This window comes from Engraulis encrasicolus, chromosome 22 (assembly GCF_034702125.1).
Source record: "Engraulis encrasicolus isolate BLACKSEA-1 chromosome 22, IST_EnEncr_1.0, whole genome shotgun sequence".
Lineage (NCBI taxonomy): Eukaryota > Metazoa > Chordata > Actinopteri > Clupeiformes > Engraulidae > Engraulis > Engraulis encrasicolus.
Window position 1 is genome coordinate 37,792,031 of NC_085878.1, and position 17,319 is coordinate 37,809,349.

The window sequence follows — 17,319 nt, forward strand, 5'->3', positions numbered from 1 at the left end:
GGTAAGCTCTGAACAACTTATTTACAATTGATCCAAATTAGAAGAAAGTAGTAGGCTTGTTGGGAAAGGGGTTACTAATATCAGAAGGGGGTAATAACGTGCATACTGGACTGAAGTGTTGGAATAGTAGGCTAGCCTACTTTCCAACTGGTCTTCTTAACCTGCATGGACAATCTGCACGAGCTGCAAATCAGACGGTGTGTCCAGCACGAGAGCGAAATATAACGGGCTCCTAAGCAATGATGTCAACTTAGCGACTTCACTTCTTTGTTATGAATGAACAACGGACTCAACACGAATGCAAAAGCCCTGTACCGTTTTCCAACACGGTTATGTTTTTTTTTTCTAATCTCGTGCGCTGACTATGCCTATTTGCTGTCATTCGGAAACAGCAGACAACTTTCTCCTGTTGTTTGTGCCGCACGGTATCAACTTAAATAGTGAAGCTAGTAGGTTACTCTCTCCACACATCTTCCAGACGCGCAGAAGATGGTCGCTAGAAAACTTCCATTTAAAAAGTCACCGGAGGGCCAGAAAACTAGCTGACAACAAAATACTCCACAATGCTGGTTACCCGCCGCTCTGACTCAAAGCAAATCTAGTGTTTTCTTGGTCACGCCTCCTTGCACGAGAGGAAAGGCGGAATCAGAGCAAGGTTATGTGCGCTGCGCACAAGAACAATCCTGAAATAGAGAGTTTCTGAAAAGTTTTAAAGGGGTATGCCACTATTTTGGGGCTTAATACAGTTAAAATCGTTGGCCAGGGTTTATAAAGGTGGTGAAGTGTCTTATTTTTCATGTTAAGCGTTGTCTTGCTTTAAGACAAGTTAAAAGAGGGAATATGTCGCTAAGCTAGTGAAAGTCAATGTATCCGTGTAGCATGCTATGCTACACGGATACATTGACTTTCACTAGCTTAGCGACATATTCCCTCTTTTAACTTGTCTTAAAGCAAGACAACGCTTAACATGAAAAATAAGACACTTCACCACCTTTATAAACCCTGGCCAACGATTTTAACTGTATTAAGCCCCAAAATAGTGGCATACCCCTTTAAGAGATATTATCCGGTTTGTACCGATACGGACATTTAAGATACGATGGATCTCGATTTTATTTGTGCTTCTTACCGATGCACACGTTTGCAAATCGATGCAACCATATCGTACAGGTCGTATCGATTTTCCGGTACGTATCGGTTAATCTTCCCTTCCCTAAACTATACAAAACAGCATACTTTGTTAACCCTTAGAACTCAATTGACGCGCCACCGCGTCAAAACGTGACTCACGCCACTCTGACACAATTTGTAAACAACAGCACCATAACTGAAAGTCCAGCCCGTGTTTTTTGAAAACTAGACATCTCAACCATCATTTTGATACCTCATATGTGTGGGTATGTGCTGTAAAACTAACAGTGACATTGTTTTAAAAAACGTTTTTGATCATTTTTTTTTTTACCTTGACCAGAATGCTGTTGAAATGACGCGACGGCGAAATCGCGGCAAAACACTGCTCGGTTATGATCATAATTCTCCGTCAAAACAACAGAAAACGCCCAGAAGGAGATGAAATAAATTTAGTAACTATGTGTTTCACTAGTTTTAGAAATCTCTGATCTCTAAAATACAGGGATAATACATTCACATAGTCCAGGAAGTGGACAACCGACCGGATGTTGTTTTGTGATCAGTGATGCGTTTCCAGGGACACAGTAAACTTTGAGGAAGAAGTAGTGTCATGTTTAGTGTTCACGGTTTACATTGCTGAAGGAAAATTACAAGCCTAAACGGAGAAGAGTCGTCATTTCAATGTGTTTCACGGACGTATTGGTATGTGGATGTGGACAATGTCGGACGACATCAAAGTTGACATGAGAAGTTGGAGTGAATACGAGAAGAGCATGCGAGCTGCCTGCTGCCTACTGCCTACTCCTGCTGCTGCCGCTGCTGCTGTTGCATTCAAGTAAGTTTGGCTGCTAAAATGTTTTGATATTTGCTGAACAGACATGCAATTGCCTGCATAGTCCTTTCTTATTTGAAAGATGAATCCCTGTCGCTTGCAAGATGTACAATCTCATGCACGTCGTGCATAGCTAATTGGGAGAGGTGGACGCCAGATGTAAACAAACAGAGAGGGGTGTGTGTCAGTGACACAGTCACGTTGAGTAAGTTTTGCAGATGTAGGCAAATAGATGTGAGATTGGCATATTACTAACAGTGTTGGACTAAATGTAAATTAGTTTTTTTCTTGAGGTCTTTGTGGTGGGTCATGTTGTTATGTTTGGATGAGGTTAGCCTAAGTTACTGACTTCTGAAATGACTGCATGTTGGAATGACTTTCTTACAGTAGGCTACTGGCCTCATCAATAAATCATGGCGTTGTGAATCTGTTGATGTATTTATTTGCACTCATGTAGTAATGCACTGTCATGAAAGCTAAATTGTGACATAACTTTTTTCCTCTGTCAGTTGGCTATGACATATTTATTGACCAGATAAGTGGAAGTGCCTGCTTATGCAGACCCAGTACATGCTGGCATTGTTTCATGTGTTTATGCTATGGCAAGTTTGACACAGTATTTGCTATAGTGATATTTATTTTTTGTGACATATAATCTCATCTAAATCTCATTATGTTTTTGAACAGTGTTGGGTAGCCAGCCACCCATGCACGATGACAATGCCAGCAGCGGGCACCCATGGGGATGGACCCAGGAGTGGAGGATGACCCAGTATGGTGAGTTGTGTAGCTAATGTCACACACACATATAGATAATTGTTTTAGGTGTATGGGAAATAACTAAATGTTTGTTTACATTGTACAGATGAAAGTTCAGCCCACTCACTGACACCAGTGACACAGTATTGACCAGATCTCCTGGAAGTGCCTCCTGACGCAGACCCAGTGTAAGTATGCATGCTGGCACTGTTTCGTTTATTTAGGCTATGCAGGGTTTGACACAGTATTTGCTTTTAGTGATATGTAATAAATATTTTGTCCTGATATTTAATCTCATCTAAATCTCATTATGTTTTTGAACAGTGTTGGGTAGCCAGCCACCCATGCACGTTGACACAGCCAGCACCGAGCACCCAGGGGGATGGACCCAGGAGTGGAGGATGACCCAGTATGGTGAGTTGTGTAGCTAATGTCACACACACATATAGATAATTGTTTTAGGTGTATGGGAAATAACTAAATGTTTGTTTACATTGTACAGATGAAAGTTCAGCCTACTCACTGACACCAGTGACACAGTATTGGCCAGATCTCCTGGAAGTGCCTCCTGATGCAGACCCAGTGTAAGTATGCATGCTGGCACTGTTTCGTTTATTTAGGCTATGCAGGGTTTGACACAGTATTTGCTTTTAGTGATATGTAATAAATATTTTGTCTGATATTTAATCTCATCTAAATCTCATTATGTTTTTGAACAGTGTTGGGTAGCCAGCCACCCATGCACGTTGACACAGCCAGCACCGAGCACCCATGGGGATGGACGCAGGAGTGGAGGATGACCCAATAGGGTGAGTTGCTAGGCTAATGTCACACACATATAGGTAATTATTTTAGGTGTATGGGAAATAACTAAATATCTGTTTAAATTGTACAGATGAAAATTCATCCCACTCACTGTTGACACCAATGAGGGAACAAGAGAGGCTAGGCAACCCCATCTTTTGACAACGGTCACCACCAGTCTATTTCTAAAAATGTTATTATTATATATCTGTTATATAACAATGTATTTGTGTATGGATTATATGGGACATTTAAATGTTTTTTGAACAAATGCTTATTTATCCTTTCTATCTGTAAATAAACTTGAACATACTGTATAAGTTTACTGAGTGAATGACAACCAAACTGCATGAATTACATAATCACAAAATTCCATTATTCCAAAAGCGCCTATGAGTGTATGGCTACTTTATGACAGCATTTAGATATTTGTGAAGATTATATTGTACATTTTAATGGGATTATGTCCAAAGAAGTGCTTATTAATCTTTTAGTTTCTAAATAACCCCAAACATTTGTATTAGACTGTGTAACAACCCCTTCTACCACATGAATGGCCTGTCTCAAATTCAAAAACGCCTATAATATATAACTGCTTTATGATAATATATGTTTTTTTTATAAGATTATATTGGTCATTTCAATTGAATGTGATAAAATATATGGTTTTTGATCATTTTGATGTGAAAGTTGGCCTGAATTTGTGTGTTAGGGTGTATCATAGCCCACTATTCTCATGAGTTACACATCAAACACAATAAAATCGCCTATATTGTAATGCACTATAATGGCAATATTTTTTTGGTGCCTTGGTGTAGATAATGAAATTTGATTTCATTTGTTACAGAACATCTGTGTTTACAATCTTAGCCAACAAAAAGGCTTTAATCTGTATGTTTGGTATTGTACATACTCATCTATCATTAAAAAACCAAATCGGATTTTTGTATTTTTTCATTATTTTTACTATGTCATGTTTATATAGTAGGTTTAAATAAGATGAGATGTATTCCATCATATTGCCTAGATTCTGCTGAGTAAAATGATATAAAACACTTGATAGTACACCTCCCTGAAGCCCTCATACATGTATCCAAAGCCCGATACGTAAAAATGCACAAAAAACGCTCTGAGTTCTAAGGGTTAATGGCAGTAACATACAGACTTGACAGGAAATAGTTCTCCAGGTCTAGACAATCAAATAGTAAATAAAACCAACACAACCCTTACTGTGAGCATCTCTCTCTCTCTCTCTCTCTCTCTCTCTCTCTCGTTGCCTTTGTGTGTATGTTTCGTATGTTTGTGTGTGTGCATATGCCTGTATCTACTTCTTTGTGTGTGTGTTTGTGTGTTTGTGTGTGTGCGTGCGTGCGTGCGTGTGTTTGTGCATGCGTATGTCTGTCTGCATCTTTGTGTGTGTGTGTGTGTGTGTTTGTTGTCCTGCCGTTGATGGTACACACTTGACCAATTTAAAGTCTAAAGAGTCTCCTCCCGACAGCCGACACTTGCTCTGATTGCCGAGATTTTTTACTTTGCACGCTTTGCTTTCCTTTGTGTGTGTGAGCGAGCGTGCGTGTGTGTGTGAGTGTGTTGGACTTTCCGCACCTCACTTGCCGTGTCACTACTCTGACACGGAGGAGGAGACGTGAGGAATTTTCACTTGTCATTAGCAAGGACAAGCAGAGAGGAGGGGATTGTGTGTGTGTGTATGTGTGTGTGTGTGTGTGTGTGTGTGTGTGTGTGTGTGTGTGTGTGTGTGTGTGTGTGTGTGTGTGTGTGTGTGTGTGTGTGCGTGTGTGTGCGTGCGTGTGTGTAGAACAAGCAGAGGGGAGGGGCTGCTGCCTCTTCTGTTTCAGAGGTCCGTCTTCTTTTTTTGGGGAGGGTGTGTGTGTGTGTGTGTGTGTTTGTGTGTGTGTGTGAGGAGCAGAGCAGATTGTGCGGTGAGGAAATCTATTAAATCTGACAGGGAGGGGGTGAATGGGGGGGGGTGGGTAGGAGGTGCATGGGTGTAGGAGGGGTACGTGTGATGAGAGGAGAGGAGGGAGGAGGAGAGGGGATGAAAGAGGAGGAGAAGGGAGCTCAGGAGAGGACAGAAGTGGAAGAAGGAGGAGAGGGTAGAAAGCAGAAGCAGAGGAGAGGAGGAGGGAGGGAGGATAGAAGAGAGGAGGAGGAAGGATTAGAGAAGGAGGAGGCGGGAAGGGGGGAGATGGAATGGGGCAGGAGAAGAGGAGAGGAGCACAGAGGAGAGGAGAGAAGGCGGAAGGATGAGAGGAGGAGTAAGCGTGCGGGAGAGGGAGAGAGAAGGAAGGCGGAGAGGGGAGGAGAGGAGGAGAGGAGGAGAGGAGCACGGAGGGGAGGCTGATTACTCCTCAGCCCAGCCCTGCCAGCCCTATTGACTGTGGTTAGAAAGTGGGCTTCCATTTCCTGCAGAAATAAATTAAAAGTCAGAACTAATTTGCCTGATGTGGGATAGGATGCAGGTGGGGTGCTGTTTGGACCCCCTCCCATTCATTCCCCCGTTTCTCTCTCTCTCTCTCTCTCTCTCTGAATCTCTCTCTCTCTCTCTCTCTCTCTCTCTTTCTCTGTCTGTCTGTCTCTCGTTCTCTCTCTCTCTTTCTCTGTCTGTCTGTCTCTCTTTCTCTCTCTTCCTCTGTCTTTCACTTCTTCTTTACCTCTATTTATCTCTCTCTCTCTCTCTCTCTTTTCTCCCCTGCCCATATCTCCCACTCTCCTTTCCCTCCCTCCCTCCATGTTACTTCTTATTTCAAACTTTCTGAATATTTTTCCCCTGCAGGCCTACAAATCAGGTGAAAAGCCCCTGTGTGATGAGAGGAGAGGGCTTGCTGTCTGGCGGTGGCAGATCTTGTTTTTATTCTTTTTTTTTTTTCGGGTAAAGGGGGTACATATGGGATAGGGGGGGGGTGGTTAGGGTTTGGAGGGGAGAGATGAGCAGAGGGTGAGGGAGGAGAGGAGAAAAAAAACATGAGGAGAGGTTGAGGGGAGGAGAGGAGGAAAGAGCAGTGGAGACAAGACATGAGAGGAGAAGAGAAGAGAAGAGAAGAGAAGAGAAGAGAAGAGAAGAGAAGAGAAGAGAAGAGAAGAGAAGAGAAGAGAAGAGAAGAGAAGAGAAGAGAGGGGAGGGGAGGGGAGAGGAGGAAAGGAATGTGGATGAGAGGAGACAAGAGGGGAGGGAAGGAGAGCAAAAGAGAGAAGACGAGAGGAGAGGAGAGGAGGGGAGAGGAGAGGGGGAGGGGAGGTAAGGAGACGAAAGGGAAGAAGAGTGAGGCTGTGATGAAAGTGGCGATAGTGAGAGATTGAGGTCTTGTTCCTGCCATGATCAGGATCAAGCCCTACACCGACATCTCTGCCCAGCAAATAAATGAGAGTAGGCAGCAGCCTTTACGCCACTCGCATCCCTCTCTCTCCCTCTCTCTATCCCACTCTTTGTCCCACTCTCTCTACCCCCCCTTCCATGACTCTCTCCATCTCTCTCTGACTGACTATCTCCATCCCTCTCTCTATCCATCTCTTTCTATTTCTCTCTCTACCCTACCCTCTCTCTGTGTAAGCAAAGAGATAAGAGCACATAGTTTGTATGCCAGTCTCCATGTCTTTCTCTGCCTCTTTCTCTGCCTCTCTCTCCATCCATCTCCGCATGTTTCTCTCTGTATCCCTCTCTCCATCCCACTCTTTGCCCTTTATGGCTATTTGGCAAGTCCTCTTCCACCCCCCCCCCCCCACACACACACACACACACACTGCATCTCTCAATCCCTCTTTCTAACCATCTCTATATCCCTCTCTCTATCCTGATCCATATCTCCATTCCTCTCACTTCATTTCATCCTTCTGTCCATCCTTCTGTCTTCATGGCTTTTTCTGCCCCCCTCGATGCCCTCTCTTCACCCCGCTCCACCCCTCCTCACCTTTCTCTTCCCCTCTCCGCCCTTCTTTTCCCCTCTCCACCCCTGCTCTGCCCTCCATTCCTGGGCACAGATGGAAGGTTGGCGATTGCAAAGTGACAGACCGTGTCCTTCCTCCAGCCTGTGTGTGTGTGCGCTAGTGTGTGTGTGTGTGTGTGTGTGTGTGTGTGTGCGTGTTAGTGTGTGTGTGTATGCGTGTTAGTGTGTGTGTGTGTGTGTGTGTGTGTGTGTGTGTGCGTGCGCGCACGTGCATATGTGTGTGTGTGTGTGTGTGTGTGTGTGTGTGTGTGTGTGTGTGTGTGTGTGTGTGTGTGTGTGAGAGAGAGAGAGAGAGAGAGAGAGAGAGAGAGAGAGACCCAGACCCCAGTGTGCTTGCCATGCTCTCCACTGCTACAGTACGTATGTCAATGGTTGTCTGTGTCTCCCTGCTCTGCTCTCAGTATGGCCTTCCATCTGGTGATTAACACCATGACAATGTTTTCAAACTGTCGCGCTGTAATGGACGTACTGTATGAAGGATAGAGAAATACAGCCATGGGTAAGGTTCTGTCTGGTTTCGCTCTTCTCTGCTGCCTTTTTTTGTGGTAATTTAACAAGTTTCTTTTCTTGTTTTTATTATTTTTTTGCTCTGATAAATAACAATAGAGAGAAGGACAATTGGCTGGAGAGACCTGATGACTACAAAGTAGTGCACTGTATGCATTCACAACAATCAATTCAAATCAATGGGACTGAAACAATAACAGCATATCTGAAAGTCTGCATGACCTTCAAACACATACAAACTCTGCAGCAGCCATACACTACTAAGCTTCTACCAAAGAACTGTCAGCGCTGCCCGTGTCTAGGACTTTGAAAGGAATGAATACAGACTGGAAAATAAATAAAGCTCAAAACGTTAAAAAAGTCCTCGGCAGGGTAAGTAACGACTGCAGTAAAGGCAGCACAACAAAAAAATACTTGGACTTATTGAAAGCTAGGATGTGTTTTAAGATTTTTCTAAATTCAACCCTTGTAAGGGGTTTGGGCCTGCTTGACCCGTTTCCATTATATTCTTTCACACTGAAATTCACTGGCCTTGGATCATTTTTGTGAGGAACATGAATAAAAAAGTGACCCCCCTTGTTAACACCTCATCATTACTGTATAATTTTCTTATACATCAATATTTTCTAAACTCTTTGTTATTCTAAAGTGTTACCACTCTTTGATGAAATACTGTTGAGGAAACAAGGCAGAGGATGAATTATGTGGAAAAAGGATTGCAGATATTGTTTGATGCTTCAGTTGTGCATAAATGTTGCAACCTTGCATGAGAGGAGCACTAGTGGTTCAATCCAAGAGCTTGGATTGAGTTAACTCACTTTCTTTCCTGTCTCCTTATCTTTCTCTCTCTGTATCTCAAACCCTTCAAAACATGTATACACAGAAATTAACAAGCATGATGAAGGGAACGTGCAGTGCGGAATATGATTTTTTTTTTCGTTTTTAAAATTATTTTTCTACTTGCCCAGGTCAAGATGACCAGAACACCTTCTATGCACAAACAGAACACCTTACAAGGGTTAAAGAAAAGTTCTAGCTCAACAATGGACTTTGCCAGCACCACAATATTCCTGGTTCCTCACGCTGAGAGGTGCAAATAGCAAAGAGCGGTGGTGAGAACAACAAAACACTTATCCACTCACGCACGCACGCACGCACGCACACACACACACACACACACACACACATAAACCTGCGTCTGCTGGGGTGTAAAACCTTTCTGTCCGCAAGTGTACACAGCCTTCATGAAGTGCAGTCCAAACACAAAGAGCCTCCCTGAAGTGGTCACATGGTGACAGCCCCGCAGGTTGGAACCTTTCATTTGGCCTTCGTCTGTGAGAAACACACACACACACACACACACAACACAACCACACACACACACTAACACATTCGTTGGATGTTGTCTCCTGATGCCTCTCAGCTGCCACAGGCTCATTAAAGTGTCCAAGCTTCTCTGCTCCAGCCCCAGGACTCACTCGCCACCCGCTGCCCGTGGACGTGACCACCAGCCTGGGGAGCCGCGTGATGGCAGTGGCCCCTACCTCGGAGCCCTGAGTGGGGCCACACTCCCACTGTTTCCCCCCTCAGGCTGGAGGTGCAGCACCATCGCTAGAAGGCCCCAGTTAAGCATAGGGGCAGACAGAAAACGTCTCTGCAACGGGGCACCAATCTTTGTTGTCATTTCCACACACACATGCAAGCACGCGTGCACACACACACACACACGGACATGCACATGCACATACACACACGGACATGCACACATACACACATAGTTTCATACACATATGCTTGGAAACACACATATTCATGCATGCACACCCACGCAAACACACACACACACACATATATAAACTGGAAACACATATTCATGCACTCATATCCACACACACACACACGCACACGCACACACACGCACACACAGTCATATCCAGAGGACCCCCAGCCATCAACACTGTCTGACTTCACATGAGGCCACCTGAAGCAGTCAGCCGTGCTTAGGAGCGGCCACTTCAACCACTGCCACCCACTGATCAACTTCCCTCTCCTCTGCTCTCCTCTCCTCTCCCCCTCTTCTGCTGCTCGCTACTCTCTTCTATGTCCTCCTCCCTCCTTACCTCCCTTCCTCTTCTCACCTCACTCTTCCCCTCTACATTCCTCCCACCTCCCAAACTCCACTGTACTCTTCTCTTCTCTATTCTTTTCTTTTCTTCTGTCCTCTCCTCTCCTCTTCTTTACTCTCTTCTCGTCTCGTCTCTTCTGTCCTCTCCTCTCCTCCCCTCCCTTCCTTTCCTTTCCCCTCTCCTCTCCTCTCCTCTCCTCTCCCCTCTCCTTTCCTCCCCCCCCCTCTCCTCTCCTCTCCGTTCCTCTCTTCTCTTCTCTTCTCTTCTCTTCTCTTCTCTTCTCTTCTCTTCTCCTCTCCTCTCCTCTCTAGGAAAAGGCAAGGCCAGGCTTCAATGGAGACCTCTAGAGACATTCATCTCGTTCTTTGCTTCATGTTCTTGAGTTTTCTTATTCTTTCTCTCCCTCTATCTTTCTCCCATCTCTCTCTCCCTCTCTCTCTCTCTCTCCACATGCGGAGCTGGAGACAGGGCAGTGAGCTTGTCAGCTCTGTTAGACACTAAAGCCCATGTGGTCGACTCTGCATAAAAGAGAGTGTATAAAATGTGTAACTCTGCATAAAAGAGAGTGTATAAAATGTGTAACTCTGCATAAAAGTGTGGGTATAAAAGAAAAGGTCTGCATTAAACTCTAGCATCTATGAAACATTATTAAAAATATCATGAGACTAGATTACAGTAATGTCCATATATCAGCATTTTATTCGTCATATACTGTACGTTGCGTTTGATATAAAAGCAACATTTAGCCGAGAACAGAAAAAAAGGCATTATTGAACTGCCCCTTCTACATTGTGAGCCAATATTTAAGAAGATAGAAGGGAAAAAAAACACCATTGCCTCCCTAGGACTGTCATCTCACTGGGAAATGCCCAGTATGCCAGATTAGCAGTCCAGGCTTGACAGAGATGACTGTAACCAGGTTCAAGAATAAGAACAAAATCTCTGACTAAGGCACTCCAATTAAAATGTCTTTATTAACTTGACAAGTCCTACATGGACATATTAAAAACAAGGCCCACGTGTAGCCGCATGAGTGCCTTCTTCAGAGCAGAGATTACTGTAACACATGGATGTCTGTAGTGAGACCCAGTGATAGCTGATAGGTTACCATTACACAGCGGACTCTTAGCCTTCAGCCTGTAAAGCGAGCCATGCAGTAGATCAGTCGAGAGGACATGGAAGACCATGGTTGGATTGGCTTGAGGTCATACAGGGCATTTGCCCAGTGGACTGTTGATGATTTTGGCCTGGCCAACATCAGTGTCATTCCTCATGCTGTTTCAGCAGGCCTCTCACAAATAGTCAGGCACAGTACATATTGTATGTACAGTTGATTTTGGCTACTGCAGTTAAAAATAGCTTGTATTGGACTATCAATCAATCAATCAATCAAAAATATTTATGTAGCACATTATCTTAAATAAATGTAGTTCAATTTGCTAAATAAATAGAGAAAGGAGAAGAAAAAACTATATTGTGTCACCAAAGTGACGAGTAAAGCTGTTTTAAATTTCCTTTTAAAACAAGATTCTGTTGGGGCTGGTCTAATTTGGACAGGAAGTTGGTTCCAGCATTTTGCAGCATAATGACTAAATGCCATTTCACCCTGTTTAGACATGATCCTAGGCATATCCAGTAGAGGAGATTCGGAAGACCTAAGACATCTATTAGGATGATATTGCTCAAGCATATTTACAACATATTAAGGGCCTAAAGATGCTGTCACAAGCTTCATTGTCTCGCCCAACGCCTGGTGGTGGTGGACCGGTCATGGCTGGGAATACCCGGCCCAGTGTTTTTTCCCAGGCCAGGCCTGCTGTGGGGGAGTGAAAGTGAGACGGTGTCATACTCGAGTGTCGTGATCTCAGGTCTCACACATCAGACACTGAGGCGTCAGCTCAGGCTCAGGAGGAACCTCTCATCTCATGTCTCAAGTTCACAAGATTCGGATGTCATGTCTGACAAATAAGATAGGAAAGCAGCATGTCTCGTGGTAGCAAATGAAAGAGATCACAGATCACTGCAAGGAGTTGGAATGTTGTAAATATTTATACTATGTCTGTGTTTGTTTTTTAAGGAAATAAATTCATGTCAAATGTCATTTGCAACTACCGCTAAGTGTACTTTTTAAACTTGTTTTTCTATTAATGTACTAAAACGTGTTTGGATTGTCAAAGCAAGTTAGCAGCATCCCTGGCGTTATGTTGTTTACTGAGGTTGGTCTAACCCCACTTTGCCTTAGGGGCTCTAAAACAAACATGGCATTTAGAGTTGAAGAGTTTAGAGTGTGAACATAGTAGTATAGGCCAGTGGTTTTCAAAGTGGGTGCAAGGGACCCCTGGGGGGCAGGCTGGCAGGAAAAGTATAGCAAAACAATCTAAGTATTTTAAATCACACCAAAAATAGGCTAAACAATATTCCCATTAGTTAATGATTGCATTTTAATGATGTATTGCACCCCTGTAGCATCTCTGAGATACAACCGTTATCGTTATTATTTTGATAACACTTTACTTTAGGGATACATCTATTAGCACAAATACATACAATGTGCCTGTATAAGTAACTTGTAAGGCATGTACAAAGCAAAATCAAACATTTGTCAGGCATATATTCGCAAATGACTTGTTCATGCACAATAAGGGATTTATTAGCAATTTAACCTTAGTAAGGACCTAGTAGGCCTTAGCGTCTGCTTAGTACATGCCTTACAAGGGGTACAGGTCTTTTTCGTCGAATGGATTGTTGAGAGGGGACCATTCGAACAAAACGTTGGACCATTCGTATAAGGCAGGGGATCTTTCATCGAGGACGTTCCGTCTACAGCAAAAGCCTACTAAAAGTCCTTAAAATTGAACTAAAGATCCTTAGGTTTGAACTAAACGTCCCTTCAGCCTGCCTATATTAGAAATGTAAATCAGCTTTTTTAATGCTCATTTTCACGGGTTTTGTTTATTTAAATATGTAAATCAGCTGTTTATAACGCTCATTTTGGTCAGTTTTGTTTTTTGTTGATTAAAACATGTAAATCAGCTGTTTTTTGCTGTTTTTAGATGTGCTTTATAAATAAAATGTACTTACTCATTTTAATTGGTATGTTGTTGTTTTTTTACGTTTATGCCGTTACATTTTTTGACAATTTACGTTTGCGCCTTACATTTTTTGACAATTATCTAGGTTACTTTCTACGCCTTACATTTCTGGAACAATATTTGAGAAGCTTTTTTTTCACTTTTACTCCGTTACTTTACTCCGTTACATTTTTTGACAAATATCTGTAGGCCTATGTTACTTTCTACTCCTTACATTTCTGGAACAGTATTTGAGTAGAGAGGCGGGACCAAGCACAGCCTTGTCGCTTTGAATCAGGGCAGCGTGCGTCTAGAAGTCTTGACCACTGAGCACATTTGGTTGTCATGCAGCGAGTTTTCTGACTTTCCGGTAACTTTTTAGATGAAAGCTTCTAGCTACCGTCTTCTGGGGGTCTGGAATATACCTATGTGTGGAGAGTAGGCCTATAGCTTCACTATTCAAATGAAATGCAAAGCACCAGCAACAAGAGAAAGCTGTCTGCCGACACTTTGATGTTTCTGATTCTGAATGACAACAAATAGTTCGCGCATGACCAGAAAAGATACAACAGTGTTGGAAAACATAGCCTACAGAATGCACCCATGTTAAATCCATGCTAAACCCATGCTACGGTTTAAAGAGAGAGAGAGAGAGAGAGAGAGAGAGAGAGAGAGAACTGCTATATTTTTTTGTTGAAAATTGTCCTCCAATCCCTTCAAGCCTTCAGGCTGCCTATTTTGTATAAATGTTTCAAAATGTAAATCAGCTGTTGTTAACGCTCATTCTAACGTTTTTTGTTGATTAAAAAATGTAATTCAGCTATTTTTCACGCTCATTTTAACTGTAAAGGCAATAGTCTTGAGCAATTATTTTATTTGTATTAGGCCTCTTTATTAAATAAGCTGGTAGCTACCTATTTTGGCCTCGTTATTAAATAAGCTAACTGCCTATTTTGTTTTAGGTTTCGTTAGAATTCCTCCGTAGTTCTACTTGTCAGACATAGCCTAGAACTACTTGTAATTTGCACTATTGGTGGAATCGTTTTACGCAAACAAAATAGACACACGAGAAATCCCCAACACATATCCTCAGCACAATATTGCAACACACACTTTGCACAATGATATTGAATGAGTCCAATGTTCTTGCAACACTTTTCCCCTGCCCACATCAACATGAATGGAACATTCTTCCTAGCGTGCGCTCTCGCTTGAAGGTGATTGCGATGTGGGTTTGAAAGTCAGTTTTCACTTCGCGACTCTAGAGCAAATCAGCTGGTACTGCGCCGCTTGCTTGCTGGTCAATAAACGTTGAACTGAACCGTTTTGTGTGCGTGTGTGCGTGTGTGTACCAACGTCTGCCCATGCCACGCGATGCATAGACAGTTCCAACACCAAATAATAAAGAGTAGGCTACATCAGAGCAGTGAGTCTTTAAATTCAGTGAAACGGTGAGAAGGTTTTTTTTTTTTTGTAAGTGGTTGCAACCATGCATGTTTTCTGTGGAAAACATCAGGTCCTCATGGCGACGCCAGGCTTGCTGAAAACGGTGACAAACACATTTAGAATACACATTTCTTAATGGGAAGTTGTTAAGAACAAAGTGTTCGCTAATGGGCATGAAGTCTTGTCATGCAAATGACCTGCCGTGTTCAGTGGAAGCCATCCCCCTCCCGCATAGACAAGGCAACCCTTTCAACAGGGCCACACAGAGTGGACAGTGGAATGCTGCTTGAAATAAGTCGATAATGAATAAAATATTACGCGCAACGTCTACAAGAAAAGTAATGGCTATTATTACCGTTGCGCGTAAAGATGAGGAAGGGATGGATAGATGGATGGATGCTGTCCTATGGAAGGGGCCGTCAAACAGTCTACATGACATCTTCATTTAAGTCGTTAAATAAGTACTTGTCAACAAAATCATGCCCCCGAAATCCGCCTACATTAAAGGCAATAACCAACTGTCGGTCTACATATCACTGAAGCATAATCGCTCCTAAATGACTTCAGGCCGGTGAATGGTGAGCGCGATGCAATGAATTTTTCTGATACCATTCCGCAGTTATTATTTTAAAAAGCCACGGCTTTAGGTCCAACAGACTTCAGGTTCCAGAATCGCAGAGGTTCTCCCTTCAAAAAGCAGGTCCACGACACCACCAAGTGAGCCCACAGTTAGCCTTATTACCAGTGGTGTAGTCTACGTAGAACGCGGGTATACGGAGTATACCCACTTCTAAATTTCAGGGATTTCAGTATGCCCACTTCAAATTTATTGACCCATTGTTTTGAATAGCACAAATATATACAGTACCCACTACAAAAAATGCTCAAATATACAGTATACCCACTTCAAAAGTAGACTACACCGCTGCTTATTACCCACACCATCCGAGAGGATGATAACCTGGTTCTCACGCAGATGTATATTCAGGAAGTGTAACGAAGATGCACGAAGCACTGAGGGTCTGCGCGAGTAGAGGATGATGCAGCTATAGATGAACCAAAATACAGTTAGCTTGGGGATCCCAGATCTCTCTTCTGTAGACGTGCCTAAATGCCAGAGCGATCTGAAAGCTTTCGCCATCCCTGAAGCAGTCAGTGGATAGCTAAATGATTTTGCCCGATACAGTTGGTTGGAGTGCAATATTAAATTGCGGAGGGCGTGAGCTTTATGTGCCTAAAATTATTATGGACACGAAATGATAAAAAGGCCGCACATGTAGGCGACGAGTATGGATTTCAACCCTTTCATTCGTACGTTGCTCCTAAAATAAATATAGTACATCCCATAGAGAAGACCATGCGTAAACGATAACGCGCGCGCAGACACAGACAGTACAGACGCGGTAGTTTTAAAAACAAGTTTGAAGATTTTGATGCAGCTGATACCCAGCATGAACGCTCCATAAAGAAGCCCAGTCGCTAGCATAACTAACACGAAATGGATTAAACAACATCACATTATGATCTTTAGGGGAGATTTCTCATTGAGAATGCCAGTATGGAGATGCCTGTAAACGGTGTGTTCTATTTGGTGGAGGAGTAGCATTATTTGCGGAGAGAGTAACACGCCAACTGATACCAACTCGGACTGCTACCAAGTGTGAATTGTGTATTTCGTTTGGAGTTGTGAAACGCTGGGACGCTCGGAACAGGTCAGGTACCGTGAAGACATTTCCTTTACTTTCTGATTGTCTGGACCGGTAAGCTGACTGCTGCTCGTGCTAACTGTGATTACCCACGTCACATTCACACACACAGACACACACACAGACACAGACACACACACACACACACACGCGCGCGCGCGCCTCTTCCAGCCAGCCCTGTCTGTACCCCTCTTCCCATCCTTTTCTTTTCTCCTTTGTTTTGGTTAAGCCGGTCGGCCTTTTGGGTTTGTGAAAACTTCTGCTACTAGCCAGAATGGCTGTGTTTTGCCTTCCTTGCGTTGGAGGCTGTCCTTGTTGTTTCCCAATTTCGGGATATAAATTGAACACAAAATAACGTTTCAAACGCAGCCCAACTGGTGGATTGGTTTTCTGTTTGTTAGTTTCAACATTTCCTGAATAATATTTTGTAGCCCTAAACACCAGAGCCACCGTTACAGCAATACGTGTTTTCAAGAATTGGCAACACTTCCAGTCAATGTTTGAAAAGGAGTTCGCCGAGGAATGGACTCTGATGAGATAATTGATGTATATTTAAAGCCAATATACATCCCTTTGAATTCAGTTGCAGCGCAAATATAGCAACAAATAAGTTAGGCTGGGTTTGCCAATCATGATTCATTCGTAATAGTATGCGTAATAGTATGGCACCGTGATAGTAGGCCGATCCGTGCAAACGTGCTATGATGCGTTTACTCTGAGTTAAAAAAATAAAATAAAAAAAATAATAAAAAAAGGAACACCTAGATTTTCTTTTCTAGCTACGCCACTGGGCTACAACATAGAATATGTACCACATATAGGGGATTACCACCCAGATTTGGTGCAATTTGAGGACAAATTTCAATAGGCCAACTACGACTTTGAATCACTTATTTCCCGGGATTCCCGGGATACGGTTTGTTTTTTCCTGGGATTTGATTCATTTGCATTTTCAGTCCTTTATGTGCATTATGC

At 43.1% G+C, this 17,319-nt stretch overlaps 1 long non-coding RNA gene across 1 annotated transcript; it reads left to right on the top strand.

The window, feature by feature from the left end:
• Nucleotides 1-1,259: 1,259 nt before the first annotated feature.
• On the top strand, nucleotides 1,260-3,136 carry LOC134438816 (uncharacterized). The gene is made up of 4 exons (XR_010032671.1): nucleotides 1,260-1,966; nucleotides 2,651-2,740; nucleotides 2,829-2,910; nucleotides 3,047-3,136. It is a non-coding gene; the product is annotated as an uncharacterized LOC134438816 (long non-coding RNA).
• Nucleotides 3,137-17,319: the final 14,183 nt, after the last annotated feature.